This window comes from Hylobates moloch, unplaced genomic scaffold (genome assembly GCF_009828535.3).
Source record: "Hylobates moloch isolate HMO894 unplaced genomic scaffold, HMol_V3 SCAFFOLD_13, whole genome shotgun sequence".
Classification (NCBI taxonomy): Eukaryota; Metazoa; Chordata; class Mammalia; order Primates; family Hylobatidae; genus Hylobates; species Hylobates moloch.
The window spans coordinates 56914049-56930662 of record NW_026652288.1 but is presented as its reverse complement, the minus strand read 5'-3'; the positions used below and the strand labels follow the sequence as shown (position 1 = coordinate 56930662).

The following is a 16614-nucleotide window of genomic DNA, read 5'->3' as shown; positions in this document are numbered from 1 at the left end:
TAAAGACACATGCACACGTATGTTTATTGCGGCACTATTCACAATAGCAAAGACTTGGAACCAACCCAAATGTCCAACAACGATATACTGGATTAAGAAAATGTGGCACATATACACCATGGAATACTATGCAGCCATAAAAAATGATGAGTTCGTGTCCTTTGTAGGGACATGGATGAAACTGGAAAACATCATTCTCAGTAAACTATCGCAAGGACAAAAAACCAAACACCGCATGTTCTCACTCATAGGTGGGAATTGAACAATGAGAACTCATGGACACAGGAAGGGGAACATCACACTCCCGGGACTGTTGTGGGGTGGGGGGAGGGGGGAGGGACAGCATTAGGAGATACACCTAATGCTAAATGACGAGTTAATGGGTGCAGGAAATCAACATGGCACATGGATACATATGTAACAAACCTGCACATTGTGCACATGTACCCTAAAACCCTAAAGTATAATAAAAAAAAAAAAGAATTCTAATACATACTTGAGTCCTCATGCTGTTAGTTTTGGGACTGATGGAGAGTTCTGGAGCAGTGAGAGCTCCGTGTAGAAGCCCTTGGTCTGATGGGGCTTCAGGGAACATTTCCTGGATCCATCCTGAGCAAAGTCTTGAAGTAAGAGTTAGGTTAACAAAAGCAAGTGGTTAGATGGCTCTAAGTAGAAGAAACAGCAGAATGAAACATATAGTTGGAAACTACCAGTTCTACAGCCCGAAAGTGAGGTATGACCAATGATGGAGACAGAGCTGGAGGATCAGTAGGGACTGGAAATGGAGGGGCTTCTTTGCAAAGAGTCTTAAGTTTATCTCATGAAGGTTTTGGAAAAACTGAAGAAGGAATTTTTTTTTTTTTAATTTAAATAGAGACAAGTTTTCATCCTATTGCCCAGGCTGGTCTCAATCTCCTGGGCTCAAAGAATCCTCCTGCCTCAGCCTCCGAAAGTGCTGGAATTACAGGCGTGAGCCACCATGCCTGGCCCGCAGAAGAGGTTTTAAAAGAAAATGAGACCAAGCACAGTGGCTCAAGCCTGTAATCACAACACTTCAGGAGGCCAAGGTGGGAGGATGGTTGAGGCCAGGAGTTCGATACCGGGCTAGACAACATGGCAAAACCCCATCTCCACTAAGAATACAAAAAATTAACCAGGGTGGTAACACACACCTATAGTCCCAGCTACTCAGCAGGGCTGGGGTGGGAGGCTCACTTGAGCTCAGGAGGTGGAGGCTGCAGTGAGCCATGATCGCACTACCACATTCTAGCCTGGGTGACAGAGCAAGACCCTGTCTCCAAAAAAAAAAAAAAAGAGGGAGAAAAGAAAAAAACAAAATGAGACTAGGCATGGAGGCTCACACCTGTAGTCCCAACACTTTGGGAGGCTGATGCGAGAGGATCGCTTGAGGCTAAGAGTTAAGAGTTCAAGATGAGCCTGAACAACATAGTGAGACCCATCTCTATTAGAAATAAATAAATAATAATTTTTTAAGAGAGAATGGCATCATTAGATTTGTGGTGTCCAATGAAGAATGAACATAGGGATGGGCAGACCTGAGGGAGTGAGTTAGGCTGCGGTTGTGTCCGGGGTGGGGACATGGGCAGGCAGCAGCCGTAGGAGTAGGGAGGAAAGATACCAGCATGCTTCGTTTTACTGCACACTGCTGTATCATACTTCACAGATACTGCGCTGTGGCAATCCTGTGTCAAGCAGGTCTACCAGCACCATTTATTCCGACACCATGTGCTCACTTCGTGTCTCTGTGTCACATTTTGGTAATTCTAGCAATATTTCAAGCTGCTTCATTATTTTTATATCTGTGATAGTGATCTGTGATCAGTGATCTTTGATGTTACTATTTTAATTGTTTTGAGGTACCATGAACTGTGCCCATATAAGATGGCAAATTTAATCGAAAAAAAAATTTTTTTTTTGAGACGGAGTCTCGCTGTCACCCAGGCTGGAGTGCAGTGGCGCGATCTCGGCTCACTGCAAGCTCTGCCTCCCAGGTTCACGCCATTCACCCACCTCAGCCTCCTGAGTAGCTGGGACTACAGGCGCCCGCCACCACGCCCGGCTAATTTTGTTTTTGTATTTTTAGTAGAGACAGGGTTTCACCATGTTAGCCAAGATGATCTTGATCTCCTGACCTCGTGATGCGCCTGCCCTGGCCTCCCAAAGTGCTGGGATTACAGGTGTGAGCCACCGTGCCCGGCCATCAATAAATGTTTTGTGTGTTCTGACTACTCTCCCAGATGGCCTTTCCCTCATCTTTCTCCTCCTCCTTGGCTTTCCCTATCCTCTGAGACATAGCAATATTGCAATTAGGCCAGTTAATATTCCTACAGTGGCCTGTGTGTTCAGGTGAAAGGAAGAGGCACACATCTCTCACTTTCAATCAAATCTAGAAATGATTAAGCTTAGTGAGGAAGGCATGTTAAAAGCTGAGAGAGGCCAAAAGCTAGTCCTCTTGTGCCAAACCAGCTAGCCAAGCTGTGACTGCAAAGGAATAGTTTTTGAAGCTAGTTAAAAGTGCTAATCCAGTGAACATGAATTATAAGAAAGTGAAACAGACTTATTGCTGATGAGAGTTTTAACGGTCTGAATAGAAGATCAAACCAGCCACAACATTCCCCTAAGCCAAAGCCTAATCCAGAACAAAGCCCTAACTCTCTTCCATTCTACGAAGGCTGAGAGAGGTGAGGAAGCTACAGAAGAAAAGTTGGAAGCTAGCAGAGGTTGCTTCATGAGGTTTCAGGAAAGAAGCCATCTCTCTAACATGAAAGTGCAGGGTGAAGTAGCAAGTGCTGAAGGAGAAGCTGCAGCAAGTTATCTGGAAGATCCAGCTAAGATCACTGATGAAGGTGGCTACACTAAACAACAGATTTTCAATGCAGTTGAGTTCCTATATTGGAAGACGATGCCATCTAGGATTTTCATAGCTTGAGAGGAGAAGTCCATGCCTCAGTTCCAAGCTTTGAAAGACAGGCTGACTAGTTAGGAGCTGATGCACCTGGTGACTTTAAGTTAAAGCCATTGCTCACTGACCATTCAAAAAATTCTAGGGCCCTTAAGAATTATGCTAGATCTACTCTGTCTGTGCTCTGTAAATGGAACAGCATCCATATGGCTTCTGGATGACAGCATATCTGTTTATAGCATGGTTTACTATTTTAAGCTGAATGTTGAGAACTACTATTCAGAAAAAAAGATTTCTTTAAAAATATTACTGCTCATTGACAAGGCACCTGGTCACGCAGGAGCTCTGATGGAGATGCACAAGATTAATGTTGCTTTCATGCTTGCAAACACAACATCCATTTTGCAGCTCATGAATCATGGATGGTTTCATCTTTCAAGTCTTACTTTAAAAATACATTTCTTAAGGCTATAACTGCCATAGATAATGATTCCTCTGGTGGATCTGGGCAAAGTAAACTGAAAACTTTCTGCAAAAGGATTTACCACTCCAGATGCCATTAAGAACATTCATGATTCGCAGGAGGATGTTAAAATATCAACATTTTGAAGAAGTTTATTTCAACCCTCATGGAAGACTTCGAGCAGTTCAAGACTTCAGTGGGGCTGGGCGCGGTGGCTCACACCGGTAATTCCAGCACTTTTGGAGGCCGAGGCGGGCAGATTGCCTGAGCTCAGGAGTTCGCGACCAGCCTGAGCAACACGGTGAAACTCCATCTCTACTAAAATACAAAAAAAACATTAGCAGGGCGTGGTGGCACGTGCCTGTAGTCCCAGCTACTCAGGAGGCTGAGGCAGGATAATCGCTTGAACCCAGGAGACAGAGGTTGCAGTGAGCCGAGATTGCGCCACTGCACCCAGCCTGGCGACACAGCGGACTCCATCTAAAAAAGAAAAAAAAAAAAAAGAAACTTCAGTGGAGGATGTAACTGCAGAAATATCAAGAGAACTGGAATTAGAAGTGGAAGCCAGGTAAGGTGGCTTACACCTGTAATTTCAGCTACGTGGGAGGCTGAGGTGAGAGGCTCAGGCCAGGAGTTTGAGACCAGCCTGGGCAACATAGTGAGGCGACGTCTCTCTCTCTCTCTCTTTTTTTTTTTTTTTTTTTTTTGAGACAAGGTCTGGCTTTGTCACTCAGGCTAGAGTATGTGGTGGCATAATCTCAGTGACCTCTGTCTCCCAGGCTCAAGTGATCCTCCTGCCTCAGCCTCCCGAGTAGCTGGGACTATAGGTGCGCACTACCATTCCTGGCTAATTTTTATTTTATTTTGTTTTGTTTTGTTTTGTTTTGTTTTATTTTGTTTTTGTAGAGATGGGATTTCACTGTGTTGCCCAGGCTGGTCTCGAACTCTTGAACTCAAGTAATCCACCCACCCTAACTTTCCAAAGTGCTGGGATTATAGGCATGAGCGACCACACCAAGGCCCCATCTCTTAAAAAAATTTTTTTAATTAGCCAGGCATGGAGCACATGCCTATAGTCCTAGCTACTTGGGAGGCTGATGCAGGAGGATTGCTTGAGCCCAGGGGCTCAAGGTTGCCGTGAGTTATGGTGGCGCTACTTCACTCTAGCCATGGTGAGAGCAAAATCCTGTCTTAAAAATTAAAAAAAAAAAAAGTAAACCTGAAGATGTGACTGAATTGCTGCAATCTCATAATCGAATTTTATCAGACGAGGAATTGCTTTTTTTTTTTTTTTAGAGACAGAGTCTCACTCTGTCACCCAGGCTGGAGTGCAGTGGCATGATCTCAGCTCACTGCAACATATGCCTCCCAGGTTCAAGAGATTCTCCTGCCCCAGCCTCCTGAGTAGCTGGGACGACAGGTGGGCGCCGCCACGCCTGGCTAATTTTTGTATTTTTAGTAGAGACGGAGTTTCACCGTGTTAGCCAGGCTAGTCTCAAACTCCTGACTTCAAGTGATCCACCCGTCTCAGCCTCCCAAAGTGCTGAGATTACAGGCATGAGTCACCACACCTGGCCTGAGGAATTGCTTCTTAGAAATGAGCAAAGAAGGTGGTTTCTTGATGGAATCTACTCTTGGTGAAGATGCTGTGAACATTGTTGAAATCACCACAGAGGATTTAGAATATTACATAGTTAGTTGATAAAGCAGCAACAGAGTTTGGGAGGATTGACTCCAGTTTTGAAAGAAATTCTGCTGTGGGTAAAATGCTACCAAACAGCATCACATGCTACAGAGAAATCTTTTGTGAAAGGAAGAGTCAATTGATGCAGCAAACTTCATTGTTTCCTTATAAGAAATTGTCACAACCATCCCAACCTTTACCAACTACCATCCTGATCACTCAACAGCCACCAACATTGAGATAAGACCCTCCACCAGCAAAAAGATTATGGCTTACTGAAGGCTCAGATAATTATTAGCATTTTTTAGCAATAAGGTATTTTTAATTAAGGTATGTACGTTGGTTTTTTAGACATTGTGCTATTACACACTCAGTAGACGATAGTGTAGTGTAAACATAACTTTTATATGCACTGGGAAATTAAAATATTTGCTTTATTGCAGTGGCCTGGAAGTGAACTCACAATATCTCTGAAGTATGCCTGTACAGAGTCAGTAGATAATTTTTCTTTTTTCTTTCTTTCGTTCTTTTTTTTTCTTTTTCTTTTTTTTTTTTTTTTTTTTTGTTAGACACGGTCTTGCTCTGTTGCCCAGGCTGGGGTACAGTGGTGCAATCAGAGCTCACAGCAGCCTCCAACTCCTGAGCTCAGACGATCCTCCCACCTCAGCCTCATGGGTAGCTGGGACTATAGGTACATGCCACAGTGCCTAGTGGAGAAAAATTTAAAAGATAGAAAGATGTAATACATAACTGAATGATGATAGGCAAGAAGGAGGGTATCCTGAGTAAAGGAGGCATCTGTGATGACTGGGTTTCTAGTTTACTCCGAGTATTAGTGGTCTCATAAACAAACTGGGAATAGAAGAGAAAGGAGGATATTTGTTTGGAGGTAGGTGGATCATGTGATTTAGAAATTCAGGCTTTCTAAAGAGATTTCAAGTTAGTCAATTAGTTTGAATTTGTGTCAGATCTTTTTTTTCTGGTTAACCATTGCCATATCAGATCTTATAAGCCAAAAAGAACAAATGACCTAAACAATAAATTTTTTTTATTTTTAATTTTTATAGATACATAGAAGGTGTATATATTTATGGGGTACATGAGATATTTTGATACAGGTTTGCAATGCATAGTAATCATATCATGGAGAATGGAGTGTCCATCACCTCAAGCATTTATCCTTTGTGTTACAATCCAGTTATACTCTTTTAGTTATTTTTAAACGTACAGTTATTATTGACTATAGTTACCCTGTTGTGCTATCAAATAATAGGTCTCATTCATTCTTCCTAACTATTGAGATTTCTTTAAATATTTGAATTGGAACATTGCAACTCTAATGAGTTGACTCACTTTTAAAAATCCAAATAAAAATTTAAAAAAAAAAACAGAATAAATGGACTGATAATTAAGACTTAGTATGCGCAAGATTCTGAGTCAGGTTCTGTGGAGGATAAAATATGAACAAGACAGTCATTCACCACTCCATAAATATCTATTGAAAATCCCCTAGATGCTGGGCAAAGTATCTGCTGTATCTAATGTACCAGGCCAGAGTATCTCAGCACTTTGGATATATCATTAAACAAAACAGACAAGATCCCTTCCCTAGTCCCTCTATAATCCAGCGCAGACTCAATGTTCAAGAGATTAAAGCTCTCCAAACATAAAGGAGAAAATAAATATTAAAAGTAACTAGGATCAAAAGACAGTTACTTACTAGAGCTGCGTGTGATTCAAGATCAGCAGAACAATAAGAATTCCAAATCTTGGCCCTGGTGCAGTCTAATTAAAGCTTGTAAACCAGTCTTCACTACAAAATCACCTCCTTTAAATTCCTGCAGTTGCAGAAAGGGTCTTGGAATCTCAGATAAGATAAAGAAATGTTATGGAAAGCTTTGCTGGCTGTTTTCTTCTTCCAGGAGGCTTCTGGCTGCTCGAAATAATTCTTTACTGACACCTCTCTAAGAACACCTTGGTTAGTTATAGCACATGGTAACAGTGTTAAAAGCTGGCATGCCCAGATTTTCCCTTGTGGAGAACCAACCATCCTAGTTGGTGGAGAGTTTAAATATCAAAAGAAAATACCTGGTGAGCAAAATAGTTTTGAGCACATAGTTCATGAAACAAAGCAGCAAATATTCTATGATTTTAAAATTTAGCTGGCTGTAGTGGCTCACACCTGTAATCACAGCTACTTGAGAGGCTGAGATGGGAGGATCACTTCAGCCTGGGCAGCAGAGGCTGCAGTGAGCTATGATTGCACCACTGCACTCCAGCCTAGGTGACAGCACAAGACCCTGTCTCTAAAGAAATTTTTTTTTTTTTTTTAAATTCAAGATGGAGCAGGCTGGGCACGGTGGCTCACGCCTGTAATCCCAGCACTTTGGGAGGCTGAGGCAGGCAGATCATGAGGTCAGGAGTTTGAGACCTGCCTGACCAATATGGTGAAAACCTGTCTCTACTAAAAAATACAAAAAATTAGCCCGGCGTGGTGGCGGGCACATGTAATCCCAGCTGCTCAAGAGGCTGAGGCAGGAGAATCACTTGAACCCAGAAAGTGGAGGTTGCAGTCAGCCAAGATCATGCCATTTTACTCCTGCCTGGGTAATAAGAATGAAACTCCGGCTCAAAAAAAAAAAAAAAAAAAAAAAAAAGATGGAGCAGTATCTATTATTTCAAAGTTTTGTATAAAACCCTAACTACTAGATTGCACACCCTCATTTAACATACTAGCTTTCCAATGACATTTTGATCTCTGCAATAGGAGTTAGTTGGGTAGTTCTTCCACTGGGATTACATTCCAACCTAAAAATCATGTGCATACTTCTTTTTATAATGATAGGCCCCTGAGCTCTTTTAATTTTTTAATTTTTTGTTTTTTTGAGACAGAGTTTCTCTCTGGTCACCCAGGCTAGAGTGCAATGATGTGATCTCGGCTCACTGCAACCTCCGCCTCCCAGGTTCAAGCGATTCTCCTGGCTCAGCCTCCCGAGAAGCTGGGATTACAGGCACCCACCACCATGCCTGGCTAGTTTTTGTATTTTTAGTAGAAATGGGGTTTCACCATGTTGGCCAGCCTGGTCTTGAACTCCTGACCTCAGGTGATCCGCCCACCTCGGCCTCCCAATGTGCTAGAATTACAGGCGTGAGCTACTGCGCTCGGCCACTGAGCTTTTTAATATTACATGTAAATAGTGTAATATTTTTAAATACTCTATTTTAAAGGTGAATATCAACAGGAAGATAAAGTTTGAGCTTAGAAGCCTGGCGCAATGGCTCATGCCTATAATCCCAGCACTTCGGGAGGCTGAGGCGGGCAGATCACCTGAGGTCAGGAGTTCGAGACCAGCCTGGCCAACATGGTGAAACCTTGTCTTTCCTAAAGATACAAAAATTAGCCAGGCATGGTGGTGCATACCTGTAATCCCAGCTACTCAGGAGGCTGAGACAAGAAAATTGCCTGAACCCGGAGGTGGAGGTTGTAGTGAGCCAAGATCGCACCATTGCACTCCAGCCTGAGTGACAGAGTTAAGACTATGTCTCAAAAAAATAAAAATAAAAAAATAAGTTTGAGCTTAGAAATATAAGTCCTTCAGATTACTGTGTCTCCCATGGGCAGTGAAAAAAATGGCAATTCCAAGTGAGAGCTTACATCGGGGCTAAGCTATTGGTTGTCTTTCAAGTAAACCATGGAAATACTGACTCATTTAGGAATGTCTGGGTCCCTCCTGCCACCCCTTCCACTGCCCCTACCCAGGCTGTACACACCGGGCAGCCACAAATGCAGTTTATCCACCCTGAGAAATCACGCCCTCAGACACACCGACTATCTTCTCTCCCCTTGACTGCTGTGGCAGCTTCGAGACTCTTCCCATCTGGTTTCTCTGCAGAGTTTTCTCCACTCTCCCTCTAATTAGGGCATGAATACGACCATGTCACTCTTCTCTGCTGAAGCTTCTGTGGCTCCCCACTACTCCTAGAATAACTTGGCATCTTTCTGATGGCTTTTGCAGCTATTCACAGCCTGGGCCTGGCTGCCTTTGCGCAGTCTCCAACCTCTCCCTCCTGTGTTCCAGCTCTTTTGGCCCTCGAGGTTTGACCGGCTCAGCCTGGACTAGGCCCCCTTCCCTATCCCAAACCCATTCCATTCATCACTCTGATCAAGTACTTTTAGTCCTTAAAAATGCAGGTCAAATGTCACTCCACCTTCACGGTTCCTGAATCTTCACTTCTTATCAGAATTGACATATCAATATTTCCTTTTATTGCTATATTAAAATTTAACCATACCTCAAATATTCCTATAATCACCATGTATCATGGTCTGTTCTGTAGTTCTGAAAATTAGACCAGTCATTTATTTTCCTCACTTTTTTGTGTATTTTTCTCTGTCTTCTTTTTGGAATAAATCAAGATACAGAATATGGATTTAGAATGTGAAGTCTCTAAGCCAAGGGAAAGGTCTAGGTCGAACAGTGGTGCCCTTCAACAAGTAATACCCTGCATCTCAACCAAAGAATCTATCAGTGAATCCATGGATGGATGCATGAGGGATCAGACAGCCCCTGTCCCACTATGTGTGGCTCTATGGAAATGTGGGACTGGTGACACCCTCCTTCTCACAGTATTATAAGTAAATGCAACAGAGAGTCCACTCTTGAAGCTTGTGACTGGGAGGAAGAAAGCATGGAGAGGAAGTATGCATTCAGGTATCTTCTCATACCAACTAATACTTAAATTTGGAATTTTTTTTTTTTTTTTTTGGAGAGAAAGTATGCATTCAGGTATCTTCTCATACCAACTAATACTTAAATTTGGAATTTTTTTTTTTTTTTTTTTTTGAGAGAAGTCTCGCTCTTATCCCCCAGGTTTGAGTGCAATGGCTCAATCTCAACACTTTGGGAGGCCAAGGTGGGCAAATCACCTGAGGTCAGGAGTTCGAGACCAGTCTGAACAACATGGAGAAACCTCATCTCTACTAAAAATACAAAATTAGCCGGGCGTGGTTGCACATGCCTGTAATCCCAGCTACTCAGGAGGCTGAACCTGGGAGGCGGAGGTTGTGGTGTGCCGAGATTGTGCCATTGCACTCCAGCCTGGGCAACAAAAGCGAAACTCTGTCTTAAGAAAAAAAAAAAAAAAGATAGATTGATAGAGAAAAGGTTTACATATAATGTGAAAATATAAAAATTCATTTATTTTATCAATATAATTTTTAAATGATAATTTCCTACAATCTGCCCTCCCCTGGAAACCATACTACTGGTTTGGTATTTATAGTATCTAAATAATTTTGCAATGTATATGTCAGCTTACCAAATATTACTTATAACAATATGATCATACTATATACTGGGGTTTGCAATTTAATAAATGTTAGATATGTTGCCATAGTATAGCTCTCTCAATATTTATTGGAATATTTTTTCTTAGTTTCTTAACATTTTGGTAGTTTTTCAGTAGTGAAATTTAAGAGTGTATCAAACCACAGACAGACAGGTGTTGAGAGGGCTGCAGAGCCTAAGGTCAGAACCTAAAGTTATTTATTCAATTAAACTGAACGCTAGTTTAATTATCTGTTCATGAAAAGTAACAAACTTTCCTGGGTTGGGGGAAGGAGTATTTCAGAATAGTTGGGAGTAAGGGGTAGGGTAGGCAAAGATGGCAGTGTGTCTTCAGTAGTAGATAACAACCCTGAACAAGGTCAATGAATGGACCTGGTCCTATATTCTCCCACACAACTTGGGCTGTGGATGCCAGACAGCACAGCTGTAAACACCTATCTGGTATTAGTGTCACAATCAGCTATTGAGTCTTTAGAGACCCAGAAAATACTAGAACTGGTGGAGCTTCTGGGAGCATCTAGTTAGAGAGGGAGGTGCCTGGGGGCTGCCTTGGAAGAACAAGGGTGAGGAGAGTTGTGGGAGAGTGTCAGGAGGAAGCCAGTCCAGAACTTCAACAAAGCAGTGACACTTCTGTCTGTTTCTATGTCGAGATGTTTATTTCATTTTATTTATTTATTTTTTGGAGACAGGGTATCACTCTGTCACCTAGGCTGGAGTGCAGTGGCATGATCTCACTACAACATCTGCCTCCTGGGTTCAAGTAATTCTCTTGCCTCAGCCTCCCAAGTAGCCGGGACTACAGGCGCCCGCCACCATGCCCAGCTAATTTTTGTATTTTTAGTAGAGATGGGGTTTCATCATGCTGGCCAGGCTGGTCTTGAACTCCTGACCTCATGTGATCCTCTGCCTTGGCCTCCCAAAGTGCCAGGATTATAGGTGTGGGCCACTACGCTTGGCCGAGATTTTTTATTTTAGTTGGAAAGTGGATTGTGTTCTCTCCTCAAAAGTTCTAAACATTGACCTAATCCAAACTCCAGCATTTTTAGAGATGAAAAACACAACACCTTAGAGAAGAGATTCCTCCCATTGTCACAGAGCTAGTAATTGGCAGATAATAGACATTTAAGTCTCCTAACTTCAAACCCAGTGCATCAGGGTACTGTGAAGGGAGAGTTTACCTCCCTCACAAAGGAAGGAGGGTCAGGGAGGGGATGGGCACCTAGGATTATTGGAGTAGTAAATCTAAAGAGGGATTGAGTGTAGAAAACGTTAAAGAACCAGTGCTCTCTAATCACATTGCTTTAAATATAATCAAAGGGGAAAGAGTAATTGGAGACCCTGGGAAACTGCAACCTATTATAAAACTTTATAATGCCTGTTAGCCCTAAGAGGAGCTTGGTATCTGCCTTGGGGCCCTTCCGTGGGGATGCCACAGACCCAGGTAATGGTAACTAGAATTTGCAAATGTTCAATGACCCACCAGGGTATAATGACCAATCGCTGATACAACAGAAATGTTTAAAATTGACAAGAAAGTAACACATTTGGCATAAACTTTTAGTGGTAACAAATTTGGAAAGAAACAAAATATCATTACAGTGATTCCTTTGGATATTAGTTTCTTCATCTGGGTAAGCTGTAGGATCCCAAGGGTTTTGTGAACTCTACATTTGTATGACTGATTTTGTGATTCTTTTAGGTACCTATCTACATAGTCAGAACAACCAAACAGCTGTTCTGGAATATGCTTGCATTGAAAACTAGAGCTGTCACCCTATTTAATACTACATCTGCCAACTACCCCTCAAATTTAGGTTAGATGTCATTTGTGATTATCAGAGCCTTTGATCTCTCATTTCTATTAAGAAACCTGAAAGACATCTAATCATTTAAATACATTCTTCCTAGATTCCTGGCACTTCCAGTAGTTATAAATCCTTTCAAATGTCTGAGACCAAGAGCAACTAACTCTTACCCTTAAAACTAAAAAGGAGATCTGTTTACAAGGGAAAAAATGAAGGCGAGGAGCAGAAAAGACCTCAAGGTCACTATATACACAACATGGAAGAACCAAGGATTAGCGCCAAAGTTGGCTTTGTACTGTGTCCTTTATCTCTTTCTACCAGTCCCAACGTAGCTGGCTGACATTTGACAAACAAAATGCTGTCTCTTTATTTCTCTGCCCTTGGCATATTTCTGATTTTCTATTATCCTCTCCTCCATTAGGACATTGTAGTTCAGCTTGACTTTAGATTAGAAACAGACTTGTACAGGTATAGTATACTTCTGAGGGCCTGAGAAGAATAATGTCTGAGAATCATTCATTCACTTAACTCATGTTTATTAAATTTGTCTGCCATGTGCCAGGCATCATTCTAGGTGCTGAGAATACAGTAGTGAGTCCCCAAAGTCCCCAGCTTCTAGGAAAGGAGAAAGACAACGAACGATAAACAAATAGACATGTAAATACCTAGCAATGCTAAGTGCTTTGCAGACAAATATTGCAAATGGAGGGAGGGTGATATTTTAGTTAGGGAGTTGAAGCCTTCTCTGTAGAGATGACCTTAGAGCAAAGACCAGGATGGAGCGAGGGAACCAAGCCCTGTGAATTTTTGGGCTTCCTTTCTCAACTGGCCCCTAAAGTGTGATCTGCAAGCATGAATATTCCACTTGGCTGAAACAAAAGGATGCTGGTTGGGGGCCTTGCTCTCCATTCTGCATAAAGTTCACCCTTGACAATAACAGCCCCTTTCAGACCAGACTAAAGTCTGTTTCATTGAGATTGAACCCTCGTAGGAAGCTTGCAACTGTCTCCACACTGCTTCATCACTAAAAACGCTTCCAATGGGTAATAAACCGTGACAGTACCTGTTGAAAATATAACAAAACGTATTTACAAGTAACTGCGTTAGAGGAAGCACATTTACAATGGCTGACATTTAATAGTGGTAAGTGCTGCTATAGTTTGTAGTTGGAAGTATTTTGTTGCCTGACTAATGTGTAGCTATCCTTTAAAAGCTATTCCGAAAAGGGTCTGCCTGGCTTAATGTATTCACCTGCTGATACTCCCTTTATCATAATCATATGATATTTCAGAGTTTGATTTAAATCAATAATTGATTGCGCATTTCTCCTATAGGTAGGTGGTTGAAATCTTCCCTGAGGAAGCCCAAACAGAGTGAAGTAGGAAGAAGGAAATCTGACCTAGGTATTCATGGTTAATTTTACAGATCCACAGAGGAAAATGGTAACCTTTGAAGTCTTCCCACAAATCCCTAAACTAGGCCTAAGGCCAGAAGAGTTCTATATCAGAACGTTTTGGGAATCGTCTTCAAAACCGGAATCCATTTGGCCAATAGTCTATTTGAATTACAAATCGTGTTGTCTGAATCAGTGTTTCCAAACTAGTCTACCAGCAGAGCCACAACTTTTCTGTTTCTGCCACCTTAAGAGAGTAACAAAAAAAAAAAAAAAAAAACTTCTCAGCTGCCTTACTTTGTAGCTGAGATAACAGAATTTGGCCACAGAGTGATTTACTTGACTGATCTATTTATGGCAACTTGTTTATGTATTTTTAAATCACAGTTACAATGAGCTATTGTTCACGTGTAAACTGTAGAACCATATAGGTAGCAAATCACTCCCAAGGAATCCTGATGGTACAGGATTATTTTTTAGCTTGAAAAAAAAAAGATACCAAAGGAACTGGTGACCACTTTAAATTGCTTTTATTTACTGACCTTTTACAAGTTGATGAAGCTCTTAAATATTGCATTTCCCCCTTCATTCTCTTGGTATTTCTATCACCTTGTGATAAGGAGGCTATGGTAGAAACTAAAAGTTGTAGTTCAGAAGAGATTAGACCTCTACTGATGATTACTAATCTATCTTTTTTTTCTGGGCTTGCTTTGAGGGTATGTTTTGCTTCTCTTGATCCTTTCTGTAGACAACTGAAGCCAAGCTCCACTTTCTCTCAGTGTACCTACAAATAGCTCAGAAACAAGATTAGCTTCAGTATGGGACACTTCTTTGTGTTTGAATAATGATATTCACTTAACCTATTTGTAAAAACTCTCAGTAGTGTACTTGAGTTAGTACATCGGCGTGACCTTGGCTCCTTTTCTTTGCTGTTATTTACTGATAAAAATAAATCTCCTGTGCTAAGCAGTAGGAACCGAAATGCAGGGAAAGTCCTAAGAGAATTCATATGCTAATGAGCCCTTCCAAGTGAGAACTTGCTTAAATGTGCCATTTGCTGACATCATTGTTATGGGCAGAGTGGAGATGATTTCTTTAAGAGGTGGCCTTTCATATTCTCCCAGCGTTTCGTGGCCCGCGCGTGCACCTGCGGGAGGGGGAAGTTTACATAAGCGTCCTAGGGTATTTGCATCTTAGCGGCTTCACTCACTGGGCTCCGGAGAATGGAGCGGGCGGGCGGCGGTAGGTGCTGGAGCCGCGAGGCTGGCCAAGGGGGTGGGTAACTTTTCGAGGAATTGTGCGCGCGGGACCTCGTGGAGACCTGCCAGGGGCACGGTCAGCAGTGACAGTTCCTGGAAAGCGGGCGGCGGCGGGAGCAGGCTGGGCAGGCGCCGCCCGCGGGCAGGAACGGGGAGCGGGGCCGGGCTGGGATCGCGATCCGGGCGGCGGGCGGCTGGCGGCGGGCGGAGGGCGGGATCGGCAGGAAACGAAATGGTTACTTTTTTTTTTTTTTTTTTACTGCGGGCTCTGATTACTTTTGAAGATCGCCGGCCCCAGGCGGGCTCCCGGCGCTGAGCGGAGACGAGTTTTTCTCCCCGCAGAGGAGGATCCTGGAAGGACGCAGAGCTGGGGCTTAGGGGATGCAGTGGCCTGGACGAGGCGACTCCAACCCGGGGGAGCAGAGTCCGTCACGCCGGCAGGGACTGAGGGTCTCTGCGGAGCTGGAGGACCTTTTGTGGGATCCCTCAGGGCTGCTGAGGGGCTGCCGCGGGTGAGGCTCGCCGCGCTGCGCCGCCAGGGAGCTCGGCGGGGACAAGCTGGAGGGAAAGTGCGTCACGGCGGGGCGGGGGCGACCCCTCGCCCGCCAGGCAGGGCCAGCGCCGGGACGCGACCCGGGGGCGCGGTCCGCTGCCATGTAGTGGGGGCCCAGTGCTCGCTACCACACCCTGCTGGGGTCTCCTCCGGAAATGGGTGGGCGCGGGTGACCCGTAGGGCACCCAGCCCTCTTTACCTTCGGGAGCCCTCCGCGCCCGCTCCCGGCCGCCAGCCTCCTTCAGACGCTGAGCAGGCGGGCGGCTAGTGCGCGCCGAGGGCTCCGGGGCCGGTGCCGCGAGGGGCTGCAGGCCGCGCTCGGCTGCTGTCCGGGCCGCAGGTGGGAGCCGCTGTCTGGGTCCCAGGGCTGGATGGCAGCCTGCGGCGGGGGCTGAACGCGGGAGGGCTGCAGGGTGCGCGCCGGCGAGGGGCTTTTCGTCGGAAGCTGAGGGACAGACGTGGGGACCCGTGGCTGCTCGGCCCCACCGTCCAGCCGCAGGGCGAGTGCTGCTCCGTGGAGGTGACACGGCGCCAGGAGCGGCGCGAGGCTTTCTGCTGGAGGAGGGTAACGGGGAGTTCGAAGGCGACTGTTCTGTGCTGGGGGACAAGGGGCACTGTTCTCTCGGGGCTTCGCGTCGGCGCCGAGGAGGGGTTCGCTCGCTGCCTCTGCGTCTTGAGCTCGGCCTCTGGCTCCTGGGGCCGGGGACGCAGATAGGGGCCGGAGCCCGTCGACCCACGGCCCAGGGCGCCCCCTCGCGGCCTAAGCAGCTGCCGCCGCGCGGAGCGCAGGGTTTGCGGGGCCCAGGGGGCGCCGACGCGTGCTCTGAGGCGTCTCTGCTGCTGCGGCGGCGGGGATGGGGACGACCCAGGGGACCCCCTGCAACCATCACTGGCAGCCCCGTCAAGAATTGGCCGGCTGAGTTTTCCCGAAGTACGGTGACATCCTTTCCATCCCGCTTCCTCCAGCCCCATTTTTAAAAGCTCGGCCTTTCCCGTTAGTCTGTGTCTTTATAAGCCAGGCTATGTGTGGAATTTGTTTTTACAACTCGAGTCTTGTGACTTCTCAAACACTTTCTTGAAGTGTTTTCTCTGGAAACTTGTTTCAAATGAGTGCTGTAAGTTTCACAAAGAGGAGTGTTGTTCAGGAGCCAACAGGTGACGGGGCGAAACCTGAGTCTGTGTGTAC

General features: G+C 44.6%; 1 protein-coding gene across 6 annotated transcripts in view; it reads left to right on the top strand.

The window, feature by feature from the left end:
- The window catches only part of PRICKLE1 (prickle planar cell polarity protein 1), a 138172-nt gene that overhangs the window by 95825 nt on the left and 25733 nt on the right, over positions 1 to 16614 (top strand). The window contains exon 1 of one of the 6 annotated variants that reach the window (XM_032173730.2): positions 14803 to 14858. The exons of 4 other annotated variants lie outside the window; for them this stretch is intronic. The gene's annotated coding sequence lies outside the window, so the exon portion shown is untranslated. Of the gene's footprint in view, positions 1 to 14802; positions 14859 to 15134; positions 15388 to 16614 lie in introns of those variants that run through there. One more of the 6 variants, XM_032173729.2, reaches the window with a different exon arrangement.